Below are 17,364 nucleotides of genomic sequence, written 5' to 3'. Positions count from 1 at the left end.
TGCTCACACTGCTGTCCATCATGTTATCTGATCTAATACTGGAGATACCATGTGGGCTACAGTATAAAGAGACCGATCACCTTGCTGTACCCCCTGTGTTTATAATCTAATACTGTAAATACCTGAGGTGCTGAGGTAAGAAGGTGCTGCTCACACTGCTGTCCATCCTGTCTGCCTGATCTAATGTTGGAGATACCATGTGTGCTGCGGTATGAAGAGACCGATAGCCCTGATGTACCCCCCTGTGTTTATAATCTAATACTGGAGATACCAGGAGTGCTGAGGTAAGAAGAGGCTGCTCACACTGCTGCCCACCTTGTCCTTCCAAATTCAGAGCAGCTGTTACCTGGTAATAGCCTATACAACTTACTTTTAAGTTATCTCCAGGTCACAGCAGTGGAGCTTCATATTTCACATGCTCACAGGCACCCATCCTATTAACATTATAGAATAGGTTCCTGTCTGTAGAACAAATTGGCGGCCATTATAATGCACTACAGTGCTTACTTCCCCTAGCAAACCTTATATGATTTGCTAATCAGGGTATTTAGTAATTATAGCAATCTACAATGAGATTTTGTTACTTTGTTTATTCTTCTATTCCCAGATAACCTCTGTAAACTTCATATTACAGCTACCCCCTTTACATATGTCCCAGCTTGCTGCATGATTGGTTATAACCCCCCCTCCCCCGCAGTTTGACGCAGTTTGTATGTGCTGGGAAATTTCCGCGGTGGGTTTTCAGCACTAGACTAAGCTACCAATACAGATGAATCAAACATACTAAGACTATGTTCACATGCAGAGTTTTTGCAGCTTATTTTTTTCTGCAGAAAAGCAACTACAGTACCAGCAAAAGATATGAGATTTCCGAAATCTCATTCATACGCTTGTTTTTTTTCCTGACTGAATTTGAGAAGTGCAGCGTTTTGGAAATCAGCAGCGTGTCAATAATTTCAGCGGTTTTACAGCATTTTTTCACCCATAGAAAGCAATGAGAAACTGCAAAAACACTGCAAACATGCTTTGTGTTTTTGATGAATAAAACTAAACTTTATAAAATATTTACAGTAAACAAAAGCGCAGCAAAACCTGCATTATGAACCCAATGTTTTTCCTGCCTAGAGAGCAGCTTTTCACTACAGAAAAAAAACACTGCAAAAATGCTGCTTGTGAACATAGCCCAACTTTTAGAAAACCCCTAGGTGAGAAGCAAGTACATGTGTGCTGTATTACCTGTTATTAATATATTATATAAATGATATAGATGATGATGACGTTACACATCCATCAATAAATAACTAAAAGTCATGAAGTGCATCAATTATACCCACAATATATTAATAATCATACATTTACATTTTTAGCTCCGCTCTTCTGTAGTGGGGGTCAATTCTCCTTTCTGTGTCTTGTAACCTTGCATTTCTCACATAGATGAAGTTGTCTATTTCCATAGAATATCTTGGTGTATATCATGAGAATAGCTCCGCAGTTTTATGGAGATCACACATTTCAGCAATAAATTGAATTCCTGCTTGACTTTTCTTCCTTGACCTGGAGAACATAGTGAGCGAGTAAAGGTTAAGGCGGTGTAATAACCACATTCCCTTATATCGCAGGTGTATATTTATGTCCATTCCTCGGTGTGTGTTTTGCACAGTATATCACAGCACTTGTGTCACATTGATGAAATAGATAGGGGTTTGTACTTGCATTGAGGTACGATCTTGTGTATTGTCACTCATTCATAGCAGGCAAGCGGACGCTATGGAGCCGGTAACTGCACACTCAGCACCATTGTGTGCAAATGATGAGGAATTGGAAATATAATTGGGAGAAAACACAATGATGGATATCCACAATTCATCACACAGCTGACTGCTATCTGAAGTAGGCAGCCCTATCTAATTCAAACAAAGGCTGACTGGGTAGATTTTAATGCATCGGCTGCCGGAGAAGCGGTGTGGTTTCTTTGACAGAAAGAACTTGAATTCTTTTCTATCCAGTAACAAGGAGAAAGGAAGAGAGAAGCTTACCGCCCGTCAAGTGTACAAAGTATTTTAATGGTGCGGTTATGAATGTGTATTGTGTACTAAATATGTCAAATTCACATGGCCTAGCGCTGATTTGTTTAGATGTTTTAGGCTGCTCCTGACTTGAAAGCCGATTTCGAATTTTCGAAAAGAAGATGCAAAATAGAAACAATTTAAAAGTAAAACTTTATTTTTTGGAAAGTACAGGTCATGGAGATCTTCATGGACAGATATTCTGATTTCTTTATAATTATGCTAAGCTGAGTGTGTAAAAAAAAAAAAAAAAAGAAGAGAGAAACATTTGCTTTACCAATTTGGCACCAGTGGATACAACATAGGTAACAATACCATAGGTAACAATACCAGGGAATATTAACGATGCAAGGAGATAGGGAATACAGAGCATTGCGGATGCCTAATGTTATTTAGTATCTTTTGCTCAATTGATTGAATTTGAAATTACATAACGGGCTGGCTTTACATTACGTTTGGACGGTGCTGTTAGGAATTGTGGTTCTGTGCTCCCACCTGGGAATGGATCAAGTCTGGTACTGCGCTACTCCGGTTGCAGGCGCCATTGTTGTCCTGACCCTGGAGGCGGAGCTACTACCCATGCAGGGGAACCGTCCCAATCTTATGGAGCATTGCGTTCTGGTGTTGTAGGATGTGTGAGGACGTAGGACGCCATGTCTCTCACTGATTTCTCTGCCCAAACAACATGGGAAGCTGTGTTCCCCGGTTTCCAGGCAATGCAGGACGCTGCTGTGTCTGGCAGTCGGCAGTGGTGGGATGTTGTCCATTCTGCTGTGCAAGCTAGCAGGGAGTGGTTGTGTGGGGATGATTGGAAGGTATTCAACACCTGATCATTAGGCGGGCTATTTAACCCTGTTTCCTGCTCAGTCCTTTGCTGTTTATTGCAGTTCCTATGTGCTGTGGTGGTGAGTGGTGCTAGCAGTAGTGTTGCTATCTTTTCAGGAGTTTTCTCATTTTCTCTTTTAGTTACACTTCCTGGGGTTGTTGCAGAGGAACTCACCTGGTCCTTGACTAGGCACCGACCGCACCACCAGACGCCAGCTGTCCAGCGACAATGGGCTTGGGAAGGGCTCTACCAAAGTCCCCCTTCCATTTACTGGGAGCTGGGTGAAGAGTATTCCTGGCCCTCAAGGGCTCGCCTAGCAGGGCACATTGTGTGTCTGTGGCTGCACTTCTGCTGGTGTGGTGCCGGTCTTGCTGGGTCTCTCTGCATAGCGCATAACAGATTCCTCTTCACCATATGTTGTGTTGTCATTGTCATATTGTGCACAAAAAATGCAAAAAAAAAGGACAATGTTCCCTCATAAAGAATTGAACCCACAAATTGAAATAAATAAGTTTCTGGAGTAGTGTATTTTTTTAACCATATCACTGTAAAAACTTCCACAAGTGACGTAACTAATGATGATGGGCCCTGGTGCAAAATTTAGACTTGGGCACCAATCTGCATGTTGGTCAAATGTATGGGCCCTTGTAGCATCCTAGATTCTATAAAGACATACATGTTCTCCCACCAGGTAATAATGTCTCCTGTCCTGTTTCTTTCTTGTAATAATCTCCACCAACCTAGCCCCTTCCAACAATAATGCCCCCAACCTGGGCCCCATGCTATAATATTTCCCCCCTTCCTGGTACAATGTCCTCCATCCTGGTATAATGTCATCCATATTGGTATAATGCCTCCCATCCTAGTATAAAGTCCCTCATTCTGGTATAATGTCCCCCATTCTGGTATAATGTCCCACATGATGTCACTGCCATGTGCCGAGCATCACTGGCAAGACAGCATCAGTGATCGTCCTCTGATTGGCTGGCGGCGTGTAACGCAGTGCAGGGATGGGTTGTGAAATGCAGTGCGGGTCTCTGCGTCGCAATACATTTCACCTGAATGTGCGTCCGAGGACGCACATCCAGGTGAAATTGGTGTTGGCGGGCTTCGATCCTGCACAGGCCCAATCGCAGTCACAGAGGTTTTGACTGCGATTCTTATGCCCATGACTTTCACTCATATGTTTAATTTTAGACTTTTTTCACACACTCCGCTGCTGCAGTGGTCTTTTTTCTTCCCGTGAGCTGGCATCTGCTTATCACATGTGACGATGGAGTAGCACGATCTCCGGAGAGTGCATCTATATATTATCTATCTACTATCTTACTATGTATCTAAAATTCCAGAAAGAGGGGGATAAAGCAGCACCAATAAAAAGTGGTGCAAACCATAGACCACTGGACTATGAAATACAAACCATGAAAAATGGAGGCACTCAACATTTCGGCTCTGGCAATTAACCTTTTTCAAGTTCAAATACATAATGTACTGTAGTTCTCCTCTCATTACCACATATCATTGTCCTCTTCACTGTCAGATCAATGAACACTTACAGAGTTGGCAAGCTACCGAAGGTGGTCCAACACTCCATCCACAGAACACACATCAGGGAGAACTATTACAGATGAAAATGTTATGTATTGTGGTATAGCAACAAGCTCGGCAGTATACGGAGGTAAGCACGGGATACTGTCAAATTTTTGGGTTAGTTTATTCAGCAGGCATAAACTACCCAGTAGTCCATAAAGAGAAAAACAAACAAACACAGTCCATTCAGCTAAAGAGACAAAAACAAAATACAAAATTTGTAGCAGAGTCTGTATCAGACCAAGGTCTGGCCCCTCACGATTAGCCACACACAGGTTCAGCACAGCACATGCTAGCTCCACTCTGGAGAAGGTTTCCCCAGGTACTGAATACACCTGAGTGTCAGGGCTGGCTATTTAAAGCCCAGACTCTCCATGGATTGGTGATAGGGAGGATAACCTTCCTCCCTGCACTTTGTTATCCACTAAAAACATTCCCTTGTACACGTGGTTGGTCCTATTAACTCTCTCTGCACCAAATGTGCAGGAGAAACTTCCATGTTTTCACATCACTGAGGCTAAGAGTCTCAGCGACACATATCTCCCTTCTGACACACTACCAGTGACTTTGTCACAGTGTATAAAAGTACATTATTTTTAATTATTGTATATGGCGAATATATTTCTTTTGACTCTATAGTGTTTTGAACAATATGATTCGTGGAAGAACCCCTACAAGGCCATTTTTACTCTTCCAAAATTCATGGTCTAAATATGGGCCACAATTTCCAGACCAGCAGGTTTATTGCCATATTGTATATTACCACTATTTAAAAAGAGTAAGGCCGGTTTTACACTTCCGACATTCACGGTCCGAGTATGGACCTCAATGTCTGACTAATAGTAAGTTTCCTGACTTGCAGCTGGTCTAAACATCACGGTTTATACTCGGCCTGTGAATTTCAGAAGTATAAAATTGGCAATAAACTAGTAATATACAATTTGTCATTAAACCAATTTAACAATCTTTCATCATCCAGCAAAAAAAATACTCATCTAAATGTATATGTTTTTTCAACATGGGAGTTATTGGACAACGGATGCCTCATTGATGATTTCCGTCAAGGTTATTTGTTGGATGTATACTTTCTGCTTTACTTTTTTTCATGATTGTTTAATATTTCACATACATATACATCTGGGGATATGTTATGCTTAGAGACATGGAGGTTTTCTTATGTTTTGTCTTCAGGATCACATCGCTCCACTACCTCCTGGCTCATTGCTTGCCGGGAGTGGTGTACTCCTGCTGATTGACACTTCGTACCAGCTGCATGATTGAGTTGCTGGTCTGAAATGTGCTTTCTCCAATACTGCAAGCAGTTTCCTCTGCATGGAAGGAGTGCTGGAGCACTGAAGTTGGCCAGATCCAGGGACCTGACCGGCTTCCGAAGCAGTATAGCAAAGAGCTTGCAAGCAATGCGTTCCTTGCCTTGGAAACTAGGTAGCAGTGGCTGTTAACCCAAGCAACATGCAATAAACTATAAAATTAAAAATCCCTTCACTCTTCAGAATGGGAAGTATTTTTAATAAGAGCTAGATTGCAAAGTTGCTTGTTTTTACAAGCACTTTACAATTTAATCCATTTATGAAGATGAGTCACCCCTTTGAGAAAGGATTGTACTGTACAGTAAAAATTACACTTAGTACTTCCATACATACATGCCCTAATAGCAGTAATATATAGTGCTGTCACCACAACATATTGTAAAATTAATATCCTGTATAGCACCTAAGTAGCAAAGCCATTCAAAGAACATACCAACATACTGTGCCCGAATAAATGCTCTCTATATAAAATAATGCATTGAGACATACTGTATATATCAATGATACATCTATATAATTAAGATTTGTCTTAATCACAAGCCGGGAGCTTCTACATCCTTGTGACTGCACAGATCACACATCCTAAGGTGATCTCAGAACAAAATGTTGATGGGCATTGCACAAGGACGCTCACCGCTATGGATGCCGATTCCTCTCCCAGCTAATAACTGATATGATACTGTATTTCTGTTTAAAGTCACTCATTCCAAGATATCCGTCAAATCTTCAATTTGAAGGCCCCATTTCCGTACAATGTTAGCTACATGGTACGTAAGTCTCAGCTGAATCAACCTTAGTGGAAATCCATTTTCTTCCAGTCAACTGTATTCACTGAAGTAGATTTACTTGATGAAATCAATTTGATGGGTAGAGATGATATATGATATCCCTGTACGATGCCCACACTTTGCATACAGCACAAGCGTTGTACTGGTGTGTTGCTAGTTGTGAATATTATGGTTTTAGATGTTAATCCCAGCCTGATGCTTTAAAGTAATCAGAAGAAGACTAAGTGGATGGAAACAAGGTTAAGTTAAACTCAAAATACCATAAAAGTATTGGCGCTGGGTTTTAATGACAAATCTTGGTTCTGCATAGTGTTTAGGAATCTCCAATATACTCCAATAAACAGTGATACTAAAGCATACTGAGGTCAAGTGTGTTGCAATTTTTATGATTACAATGGTAGTGTTGCAGCTTCTCTTTTAATTTTATTCTGTTCCTTATTGATGCAACCAGCTGCTGTCTTCAGCTGTTTCTGGTGCCACTCTGGTCCTGCACCACCATCTTGTGACTTCAACTTCTCACTGACCGGAAGTAAGAGGTAACGGTCATAAGCTCTCAGTGTAAGTCTAAGAGTTCCTCGTTCTGGCCTCTTCTGACTCTCATAGACTTACATTGAGCTGTGACTTCCGGCTCCTCCTGCAAACTGCAGCGATCCAGCAGGTCACAAACTGCTGGAGACCGACCGGAGCAGCGCTAGGAACAGATGAAGAGGGCGGATGGTAAGCATGAGACAAGGGACAAGGAAATTAGATTGGTATCCCCACTCCAGTGCTGCAATAAAAGAAAACACTGGAGTGGTGCTCTAAGGTCATCAGAGTCAATTTCATAGAAAACCAATTATTCTGACAGTCTTTTGTGTAATCTTCTGTCACCTGTAATGGCCTGGTGCTCTTGTCTAGGGCTGGCATCCCATATGAACATATAGAGGGAAGATGGCATATCATTTGAAAAAGGCTCAGGTAGAGCCGAAACGCATCACTAATGTATAGTATCATGCTTATTTGGATATTATAAATCTACATCTTTGAACAGTAGTTCTTAGTGTGAGATAAAACTTACACAAAAAAAGCTCCATGTCAATGTTGTCCTTGATCAGATTCAAGCCCAGAACACCCGTGTATTGGGCGTGTGTTCTACAAAAAGCCATTTATTCAATTAGATGAAGTTATATCCTTAGCTTAGGTAGCAATAGCAAGAACAGACATAAGGTTTTCTCACCACCTTCTCCTTTTTCTGTCTAATATAAAGAGTGAAACAGGTGTGAAACACAACAAAACACAATGGCCCCGATGCATTATTTGCATTTTTTTAAAGCACTTTTTTTTACGCCAAATTCATCAAAATGGCACATGATTCATCAATTTGGTGCACAGTTAAAAAAATGGGCTTTTTTCCTGTCCTGAACTGTTTTTTTGCGACTTTTTTTGTGGGAGAGACTGCGGATTGCATATAGGTGGTCTACTCCGACCTTATTATAGGACATTAGCACAGCACTTTATCTTCCTGCACTTCTTTGTTGCTCATCTTCTACTTCTTTTTATCTCCTAGGGCCCCACAGGGTCAGCTAGGGAGAGTCGACGTCCGAGCAGGGGCGCCATTGCGAAAGTATAGGGTGCCAACCTCTGCAGCAAGGCAGGGTCATATTAGACCAATCATAGGGTTAGTTTTCTTTTCCATTTTTCAATCTTTATAGAATAAGGCCGATATGCTGACTGCATGGCTGGTCTCATTAGATATGTAGAAGCCAATTTTGGATAACCTGTGGGGGTATTGAGTAACAAAAAAGTGTTTATCTTTTTATATTGAAAGTACTACCCCTTTTAGAAGAAATCTATATCCTTCCTTTAGAATATTGTGGTAGTAGTGCCCTTTTGTATTTTCCATTTTTGGTGCCTTCCCTCCCCTCATAGGGCCCTGTAGGGTCAGACAGGGTGAGCCGACGTCTGAGCAGGGGTGCCATTGCGCATGTATAGGGTGCCAACCTCCGCGGCAAGGCAGGATGAGACTAGGGTTACAATAGGGTCATATTCCCTCCATATTGACTTTTCAGGAGTGACTATTATATAGCCATAAGTATATAGGGGTGTTATCTAATTATTATGTATTTTTAATACATCTTTAATAAAAGTGACGTTTTATGAAATTTTTTTTTATTTAGTGTTCAAGTCAGTGATATTCTAGTTTTTCTTACAGTAAGCATTTGAAAATCGGTGAGACTAGTCAGGTTAATATAATGAAATTGACACCCATGAATCTGTTCTGTTCATAAGCTGTGAAAACCAGGTGACTTACTTCACTAGATATCATGCTTCAGTTGTGATGCCTACTTTATTCTGGAACTAGAGACTGAGAGACTATGATCCTCCATAATTTATCTCAACCTATCCGTGAAGTTTTTCAATATGTAAAACTTTCAAGACTGGCAGCATTTCTGAGATTTCAGTAGCAGCCATTATTTGGGGTCTTGACTGAGGGACCACCACGGATATAATCTGATATGTATCAATGATGCATTTACTTTAACTTAAAAAAAGTTCTAAAGTAACTCAAAGTGTAACCGTCGTTAAAATTTCTATTTCATAAATTAACAACACAAGTGAAAATAAGAAACTTTGTAATATATCTTATCAGAGAAATCTGCTTCTTTATCCTTCTGGACCGATCATTCATTTTCAAAAGTCTCAATTCTGGGGTAAAATCTGTATTCAGTGAAGACATATTGTTACATTAGTGAGATAGGTGATGGCAGTTACTACTTGTAAGAGTACATATAAAAGGAGGGGTAGGAGGAGCTCTGTCTCTAGCTCCTCCATTCTATTTCCCTTCCCTGTAGACAGAATCTTATTAGTAACTCCCATCTCCTATCTCAGTAATGTAACAATCAGTCTTCACTGTATACAGATTTTACCCCAGAATTTGAAAATTAATGATCAGTCCAGGAGGAGAAAGAAACAGATCTCTCTGATAAGATATATTACAAAGTTTCTTATTTTCATATGCGCTATTGATTTATCAAATAAAAATTAAAATGATGGCTACTCTTTAAGGGGAACCTGTCATGTGAAAAACGCTATTAACCTGCAGACAGTGACTTAAAGGGGTATTCCCATCTCCAAGATCCTATCCCAATATGTAGTAGGTGTAATAATAATAATATTAGCAAATACCTACAATTAGAAATGTAGAATAGTATTTTTGATTTGCTATGTCTCTTACCTCATGTGCAGGCATTGCAGGACCTTAGGTATCCATGGTTACATCCACTGATAAAGTGACAGTTAGTTAGATGCTAGTGGTCGTAACCATGGATACCTAAGGTCCTGTATTGCCTGCACATGAGGTAAGAGAGATAGCGAATCAAAAATACTATACTACATTTCTAATTGGAGGTATTGGCTAATATTTTCATTATTACAGCTACTTCATATTGGGATAGGATCTTGGAGATGGGAATACCCCTTTAAACTACAGGTTAATAGCATTCTGAAACTACCCAACACCCGCACTGAGAGACGATAAATGGACTTTATCCCTCTCAGCAGCCCTCGGCTATCAGTCATAAAAGCGAGGCCGGTGAAACTTCAGTCACGGCTTAGTACATAGTGACCACCGGTTGTAGCCACACTCCGGCACTGACTGACAGCAGGCTGAGCAGTGCATCAGTGCACAGCTGGCTGACAGTCTGTGCTGGAAAGTGGTTACAGCTGCCGCTCTGAGCTGTGACTGAAGCTGCACTGTCCACACTTCTATGACTGAAAGCCAGAGGCTCATGGGGTGAATGAACTTAATTTCCTTCCGGTAGCTGGGTTTTCAGTTCTGTGGCCATATGGCTTCAGAACACTATTAACCTGAAGATTAACCCCATATCTGCAGGTTGATAGCATTTTTTCACATGACAGGTTCCCTGTGAAGTTGTATAAAATTGCTCAAAAACCTTGTTGTGTGAGCATTTCCTTTTACCGGTGATCTGTGAGTACAAAAGCTCCAAAAGATCATAGAGCTATCATATAGCTTTTATCTTTCCCAGGGATTATGCAAATGGCCATTAGAAAGTAATTGTATATTCATTTTTGCCATGCTTATCATTAAAAGATATTCAAATTATTAAAATTAAACTTCTGCTCTATGTAACCAGGTAAAACATCTATGAGAGATGGAAAAAAATGTGATTTGCACAAAATGTTGCAATTTAAAATTGCGTGGAGCAAAAAAAAAAAAATACCTCTTTCATCCTCAGGCATCATTCAAACATCCGACTTTCTCAAGTATGAAAGCTAACCCCTCCCACACCACCCTCTGTATGTAAATTGTCTATAAACAGTTAGCTGCTTATCACAGGAAGGGGTGGAGTTGGACTAGCATGTGCGCACCTGCTAGTCATAGCAATAATAATGTCATAGTGTTAAAACTTTCACTGAAAGTAAAAAACAGCACACAGCCTGATAAGTGACACATCGCTGAATTCAGTGTTTTAACCCCTATGTGAAGGTATTCAAGGTAATCCCCTGTCAATCACTGTGCACTACATGACGGTGATTACAGAGATCTCCATGTACAATGTAATTCGACACTGCAGCTTGCAAAGGAGGGGGCCGACAAGCCTAAGTGACAAACCCTCAGCAGCTGCACAGAGTTTGCCCCTTCCCATCCTCCATGCCATGTGCTTCTATTGTTCAAGAAACTGTAATGCAACATAGAATTATGGGAAGACGATACTTCCTAGGGATACACAAAATAGATTTTTGGAAAACTAAAAGTATGGAGAATCTCACCAATCCTTTCTTCACCGCCCAGCAAGCAAGGATAGGGAGATATGCGGCACAGCCTATCAAAAGCCCCCAGTGTCACTGTGTCTGATCTGCACACTTAGCAGGGGCCCTGACTGGGTCCGTTGACACCAGAACCGGTTCCCTGGGACCATCCAGTAAGAAGGCATAGCCCATTTTAGTTTTGGGAGTCTCTTATCTAAGAGAGATCAGGGGAGGAGATTTGGGCATAGCCACAAGGCCAGATTGGGAGTGAGCCAGAGGGGTTAAGTACTCCAGGAACTATGACATCATTGTCTTTTTCCTGGGGAGGTCATGACATCAAGACGTGTGGGAAAAGTCCATCCACCAAGCCAGGGCCCACAGCTTCCCATGTGGCTGCCCTCCCCCACAAGCCAGGCCTTTCCATTTACACTGGTAATTGACTCTTAAGTTCTGCTTATACTTGTTGTACCATACTTTTGTATTTGTAACTCTGAACACTGTGTATGTACTGTAAAAACCTTATGTATATAGGATATTGTTTAGTGTGCCCTTACGGCGAATAAATGTATAATTTAACCTTTGGCTGTTCTTTTATCTCGATCCACGAACCTTACGTCTGTTGTTCAGTCCAACGAACACGCTACCGGGCTGGTTTCTAGCCCGATATAAGTCCGTTATATCAAATAGAAATTGGTGGCAGCTCTACCAGGCTGACAAGGCTCTGCTTCACTAGAGCCAGTGAAAGAGCCTCTCAGCCTGTCAGGGGGTGTGAGCAAGTGTGGTGCCACGTCAGTGACTAAGTGGGCCACCTTTGCCTCTCTGTACCCGTGTGGACAGGGGGTGACTGTGTAGAACTGTACCAATCTGACCTTATGCGTCCTTGAGGGGAGTGCGAAACCTCACGCTGGTGCAAAAGGTAGATCCGTATCACGTGCTCCATCTGGCGTAGTGTGACATCAGGCGGGTGGCGGTGTGTAGATCCATCACAAGAGGCGGCAACATCGGGATTCTGCAGGGTCTCCTTGCTGCCGTTTCTTCACACCCTACCTCAAGATGTCCTCAGATTACATAGCAAAAACCTGCTGACAGATGTCCACCTTTACTTTTTTTATGCAATTATATTAAATGGTAAATGTGCTTGCACAATCCAGTCCATTTAATAAAGTTGCTATTGGGAAATTAATAATTATTTGATTCAAATTGCATAACATCACTATAATAATATTGTTTCTTAATGTTTCAATGTTCTGTAAATCAACCCCTACTAGGTCCAGCAAACAAGAATACATAAAACTAATACATAGTTGATTGGGTGGTGTGACTTCTGATGTTGAGTCAACCAAAGCACATCATATTTCATCCATTCTGGTGGATTTGGATGACCAGTGTGGACTGACTGTTGCATTGTTAAAGAAACACTCTAATCAAAATGTTTATCCACTTAGTATATTGCAATCCATCATATTATATAGCACTATGTCCTTACAATTGCTCATTTTGCCTTTCCACTCAGCTAATTCTTCTCTTTTCCATTAGGTCTATGTCATCACATGATTAAAAACTGACTAGCTGATTCCTTCAAAGCTCTATGTAGAAACAGGAGGTAAATTTTCCCTGTATGACTCATGGGTCACAGCAAAAGTCAATGGCTGGGGGGAGGAGAGAGCAGCTGGGTCAGGAGGTGAAAAGAGGGGAATGATTTCTGCAGGGACAGGAGACTACCTGTTTCTACATGGAGCAGAGAAAAGAGAAGAATTAGCTGGGTAGAAAGGTAAAATGAGCAATTGTAAGTACACAGTGCTATATAATAGGATGATTGTAATATATTAAAAGGATAAAAACTTTGATGGGAAGAGTGTTTCTTTAAGATGTCACCGGCCATTGCTGCCCATACATTTTATATTGGAAGCTTATAATGTTAATTGTGAGTTGAGAGGGACCAGGAGAGCATCAGAAACGTGTGTTCAGCTAGTATTCACATAGGTCTATTTTTACATTCTAAAACATATGGTTCATGCATAAAATGATCCATATTGTGTGTATTTAGGAAATTAACTCATATGTTCCACTGGGACAATGATAGACGTGAATAGATCATTTTTCTCAATATCTCTAAGAATATAGCAGAACAACATATGGGATAGCATCATGGTGCAATATTAAAGGGTTCCTTAGATTGCCATTCATTATTAAAGCTCCACTCCAGCTCCACTAAAGTAAGTTCCCTGACCCTACTCTTATACTCATCAACCGCTGTCTTTAGCTCTTCCTGGCGCCACTCCAGTCCCATGCCGCCATCTTGTGACCACAGATCCTGACTGACCGGAAGTCAGAGATAACGGTCACAAGCTCTTAACATAGAGTCTAGAGTCTCGTTCTGGTTTCATTCTAGCTCTCAAAAATGTATATTGAGTTGCGACTTGCAGATCGCCCAACAAACACAGGTCACAATCAGCAGTAAAATAATACAAAAAAGTGGTGGTGGAGTGGTGTTTTACGATATGCTACACAATAACATTGGATGCGGTCCAAAAATTGGCACCCCTACGTGCCCTATATAGTAAAATATGTCCACTCATGTCTCTAGTTCACTAGTAACCCGGTTCCTTCTCTTCTTTCTAACTTGTCTATCAGCCTCTTAAAGAGCTTGCATTGGGATCTCCCTGTAGTGCTTAAAGCCGGTTGTAATCCAAGTTAAATCTGTCCTGCCCATCTGATGTGTAACCCGGGGGGGGCAATCACAAAGCTGATATTAACAAGCCGACTTTAGAAGCAATTGGGTTCTTAAAAGGACCACGTGAATGAAAATGTGCTAACATCCGTGCACACTGGCCGTAAGAAGGCTTCCTGATCTCATCAAAGAGCTGCGGGATTTCATTAACCCCTTTATACTCTAAACTGAATAATCCACTGGCTCTAGTGGGCGATTAGTGATTAGTGGAAAAAAGACTGCTGCGTTTTCATGCTGTGCCAGTCAAGTACAAAACTATCTCATGCATGTTTGTGGGTCACCAGAGACCGTGTTCAGACAAGCATGCTTTTATTGTCCTGCTATTTGTAGTGATAGCGTCGTCTCCGAATGTGTATATGGAATAGTAAGGAGTACGGATACATAATGCGGTGCTGCTCGCAATTGGGCAGTAAGGGATAAGTAATGATAAGTGCCTATTGTCACTTTTTGTGCGCAGAGAGAAATGAAATGAGCCTTTGCATAATGTTGCTTTAAACATCGGCTACAGAATGACTCATTCCCTGGAATATGGCACAGACGGCACAGAATATTCCCGCACACGTTTATCTAGTGCTGCAGCTACAAGCTCAGGATCACTGATTTCTAATTAAGTCTTTCATTGCTTTATAGTGCAGTGTCATTGCTCTCCTACCGCTTAACATCACTGTTTGTGGTCTGGAAAAGTGCCCATTCTAACCACAATATCCCCACATATAAAGGGATAAATGGGCATAACAATCCTATTGTCCAATCAGGGTCATTACCTGACAGATGGAAAGTATGGCTGACACATGGACTATGTACACAATCCTATGCCTTAGGAGGCAGGCAGCCGGCTGTATTTCTCGCGTGAGGATTGCATCGCAGCGCACGGACTGGCCATCACCTTTCCTGACCTGAGTGTGACAGCATGGTGGATTTCCATACAGCTGTCACACTCAGGACAGGAGAGCCGACCGGCCAGTCCAAGGATTGCAGTGCGATCCTCGCACGAGTAATACGGCTGTCTGTCTGCCCCTTAAAGGGACCATGAAGCTGGGGTGGAGATGACATGAACTAATTCACCCACATATTGAGGGTGGTTTCATGCATGGCATATCTAGGAATAAAGCTATTTTTCAGCAGTAGTGTTTCGTTCCAGTGTTTTTTTCCCCTAAAAAATTGCTGCAGAAATATAAAAATGCTAGGAAAATGTAAAACTCACTACAAAACTACATTTTTTCAGCATTCTTCTTCATTTCTGGTGCCTTTTTTAGACCTGTTTTTTTTTTAATTCAAAATACAACATGATTTAGGTCTGTTTTTTTTCCCCACAGTCTTCTCTAAAAAAATGCATCAAAAAACCAATGTAAAAAAAATACCTGAATAAAAAGAAGTTGTTTTTTTGTTCTGGATAATTTTTTAGATTTTTCTTTCATTTATATTAGCCATTTATCATTTAAACCTGCAATAGGGCTCCAGTTTGTATAGGTATGGGCTGAGTCTTCAAGACTGGTGTAGCGCACACTGACCCTACGCCAGTTGCTGAATTCCTTAAGAGGCGCACACCACCTAGTCAATTTGACGCATGTTCTGAGTAGTGTGCGCCTCTGTGCTGAAGTACTCTTTCTACTACAAAACGCGAGCACTTTTGATTAATTGGTAATACAAATCCCATAGGCATAATGAAGTACAAGAAATTAGATTATCATAGATCATCCATGCATATAAAGAGGTCCAAAACACTCCTGAACGAATAATTGGAAAAAGGAGGAGCGAAGGGAGTATATAAAAAATATACATTTTTTATTAAATACTGATTAAAAAGATTCAATTTTACAAATAATAACAGACAAAATATCAACAAGCAACAACCCTGGGGTAGGGAAAACACATGCAACATGCAAATGTACAGGGTATTGTATTGTGGCCCACTCAACAAGAGATGGCTAATCTCACCTGCCTTCATTCACACTATTTGTGATGCAGAAAACACTTAGGCACATGCTGATAAAATCCAGCAACACTGCTGTAGAACAGTAGCCTAGCTACCGGTGGGGCAGAGGGTACGGCCGCCCCAGGCCCCACGCTCTGAGGGGCCTACCCGGAGCTACACTACGTTTAACTGTATCAGCATGCGCCGATACAATTAAACTCTGCGGCAGAGCAGGGAGACACGATCTCATTGCACTGCCGCTATGGGGCCCGTGAGCTGGGGGCCCTCCTGCAAGTTCAACTGTATTGGCAACTGTCGAGACAGTTGAAAGCGATGGAGGAGGGAGCGTCAGATGACACTTAGTCCCCCATCATTTTTCCTCTGCGTCTGACATCTCATCATGATGACGTCACTAAGTGGCGTCCTCTATGCTGAGATCTGCGACGCTTCAGATTCAGAACACAAGCTGCAGCAACTGGAGCAGTGTGGAACGAGGAGGAGAGATGAGTATTGTACTTTATTATTTTTTTAGAACATTATGGTGGTGATTAAACTGTATTGAGGGCGATGGGGTGCATAATACTGAATGGGTTGCATTATACTATACGGGGGGTGCATTATAATGAATGGGTGTGCATTATACTATATGGGGGTGCATTATACTGAATGAGGGTGCATTATACTATATGGGGGTGCATTATACTGAATGAGGGTGCATTATACTATATGGGGGTGCATTATACTGAATGGGGGTTTATTATACTGAATGGGGGTGCATTATACTATATGAGGAGTGCCTTATACTATATGGGGGTGCATTATACTGTATGGGCTATGGGGGTGCATTATACTGTATGGACTATGGGGGTGCATTATACTGTATGAGCTAGGGGAGCATTATACTGTATAGTCTATGGGGTGCATTATACTGTATGAGCTATGGGGAGCATTATACTGTATGGGCTATGGGGGTGCATTATACTGTATGGACTATGGGGAGCATTATACTATATCGGCTATGAGGGAGCATTATACTGTGTAGGCTATGGGATGCATTATACTGTATGAGCTATGGGGGAGCATTATACTGTATGGGCTATGGGTGAATTATACTGTATGGGCTATGGAGTGCATTATACTGTATGGAGGACTATGTGGGGGCATTTAAACTACATGCAAGCAATTATACAGTGGGAGTGTTTGTGTGGGGTCCATCATGCTGTGTGTGGGCCATTATACAGTGGGGAGAGGTGTGGGGCCATTATATTGTATGTAGGCCCATTATACTGCATTGAGGGCTGTGTGGGGGTCATAGCTGGGGGATCATACTGTGTTGGGTTCACTATATTTTTCTGGGGTGGGATACAGTAG

At 41.5% G+C, this 17,364-nt stretch overlaps 1 protein-coding gene and 1 long non-coding RNA gene across 2 annotated transcripts in view; one reads left to right on the top strand and one right to left on the bottom strand.

Annotated features, from left to right (window-relative positions):
• Positions 1-1,530, bottom strand: part of LOC141200984 (uncharacterized) — a 162,240-nt gene extending 160,710 nt beyond the window's left edge. The window contains exon 1 of the long non-coding RNA XR_012272635.1: positions 1,360-1,530. This is a non-coding gene — a long non-coding RNA (uncharacterized lncRNA). The remainder of the gene's footprint in view (positions 1-1,359) is intronic.
• The window catches only part of NXPH4 (neurexophilin 4), a 315,221-nt gene that overhangs the window by 50,357 nt on the left and 247,500 nt on the right, over positions 1-17,364 (top strand). The window lies entirely within an intron of this gene.

The sequence above is a fragment of the Phyllobates terribilis genome, unplaced genomic scaffold (assembly GCF_046119375.1).
Source record: "Phyllobates terribilis strain yellow unplaced genomic scaffold, ASM4611937v1 Scaffold_2__4_contigs__length_985480577, whole genome shotgun sequence".
Taxonomy (NCBI): Eukaryota; Metazoa; Chordata; class Amphibia; order Anura; family Dendrobatidae; genus Phyllobates; species Phyllobates terribilis.
Note: the sequence above shows the minus strand (reverse complement) of the source record. Positions and strands in the feature narration are given on the sequence as shown.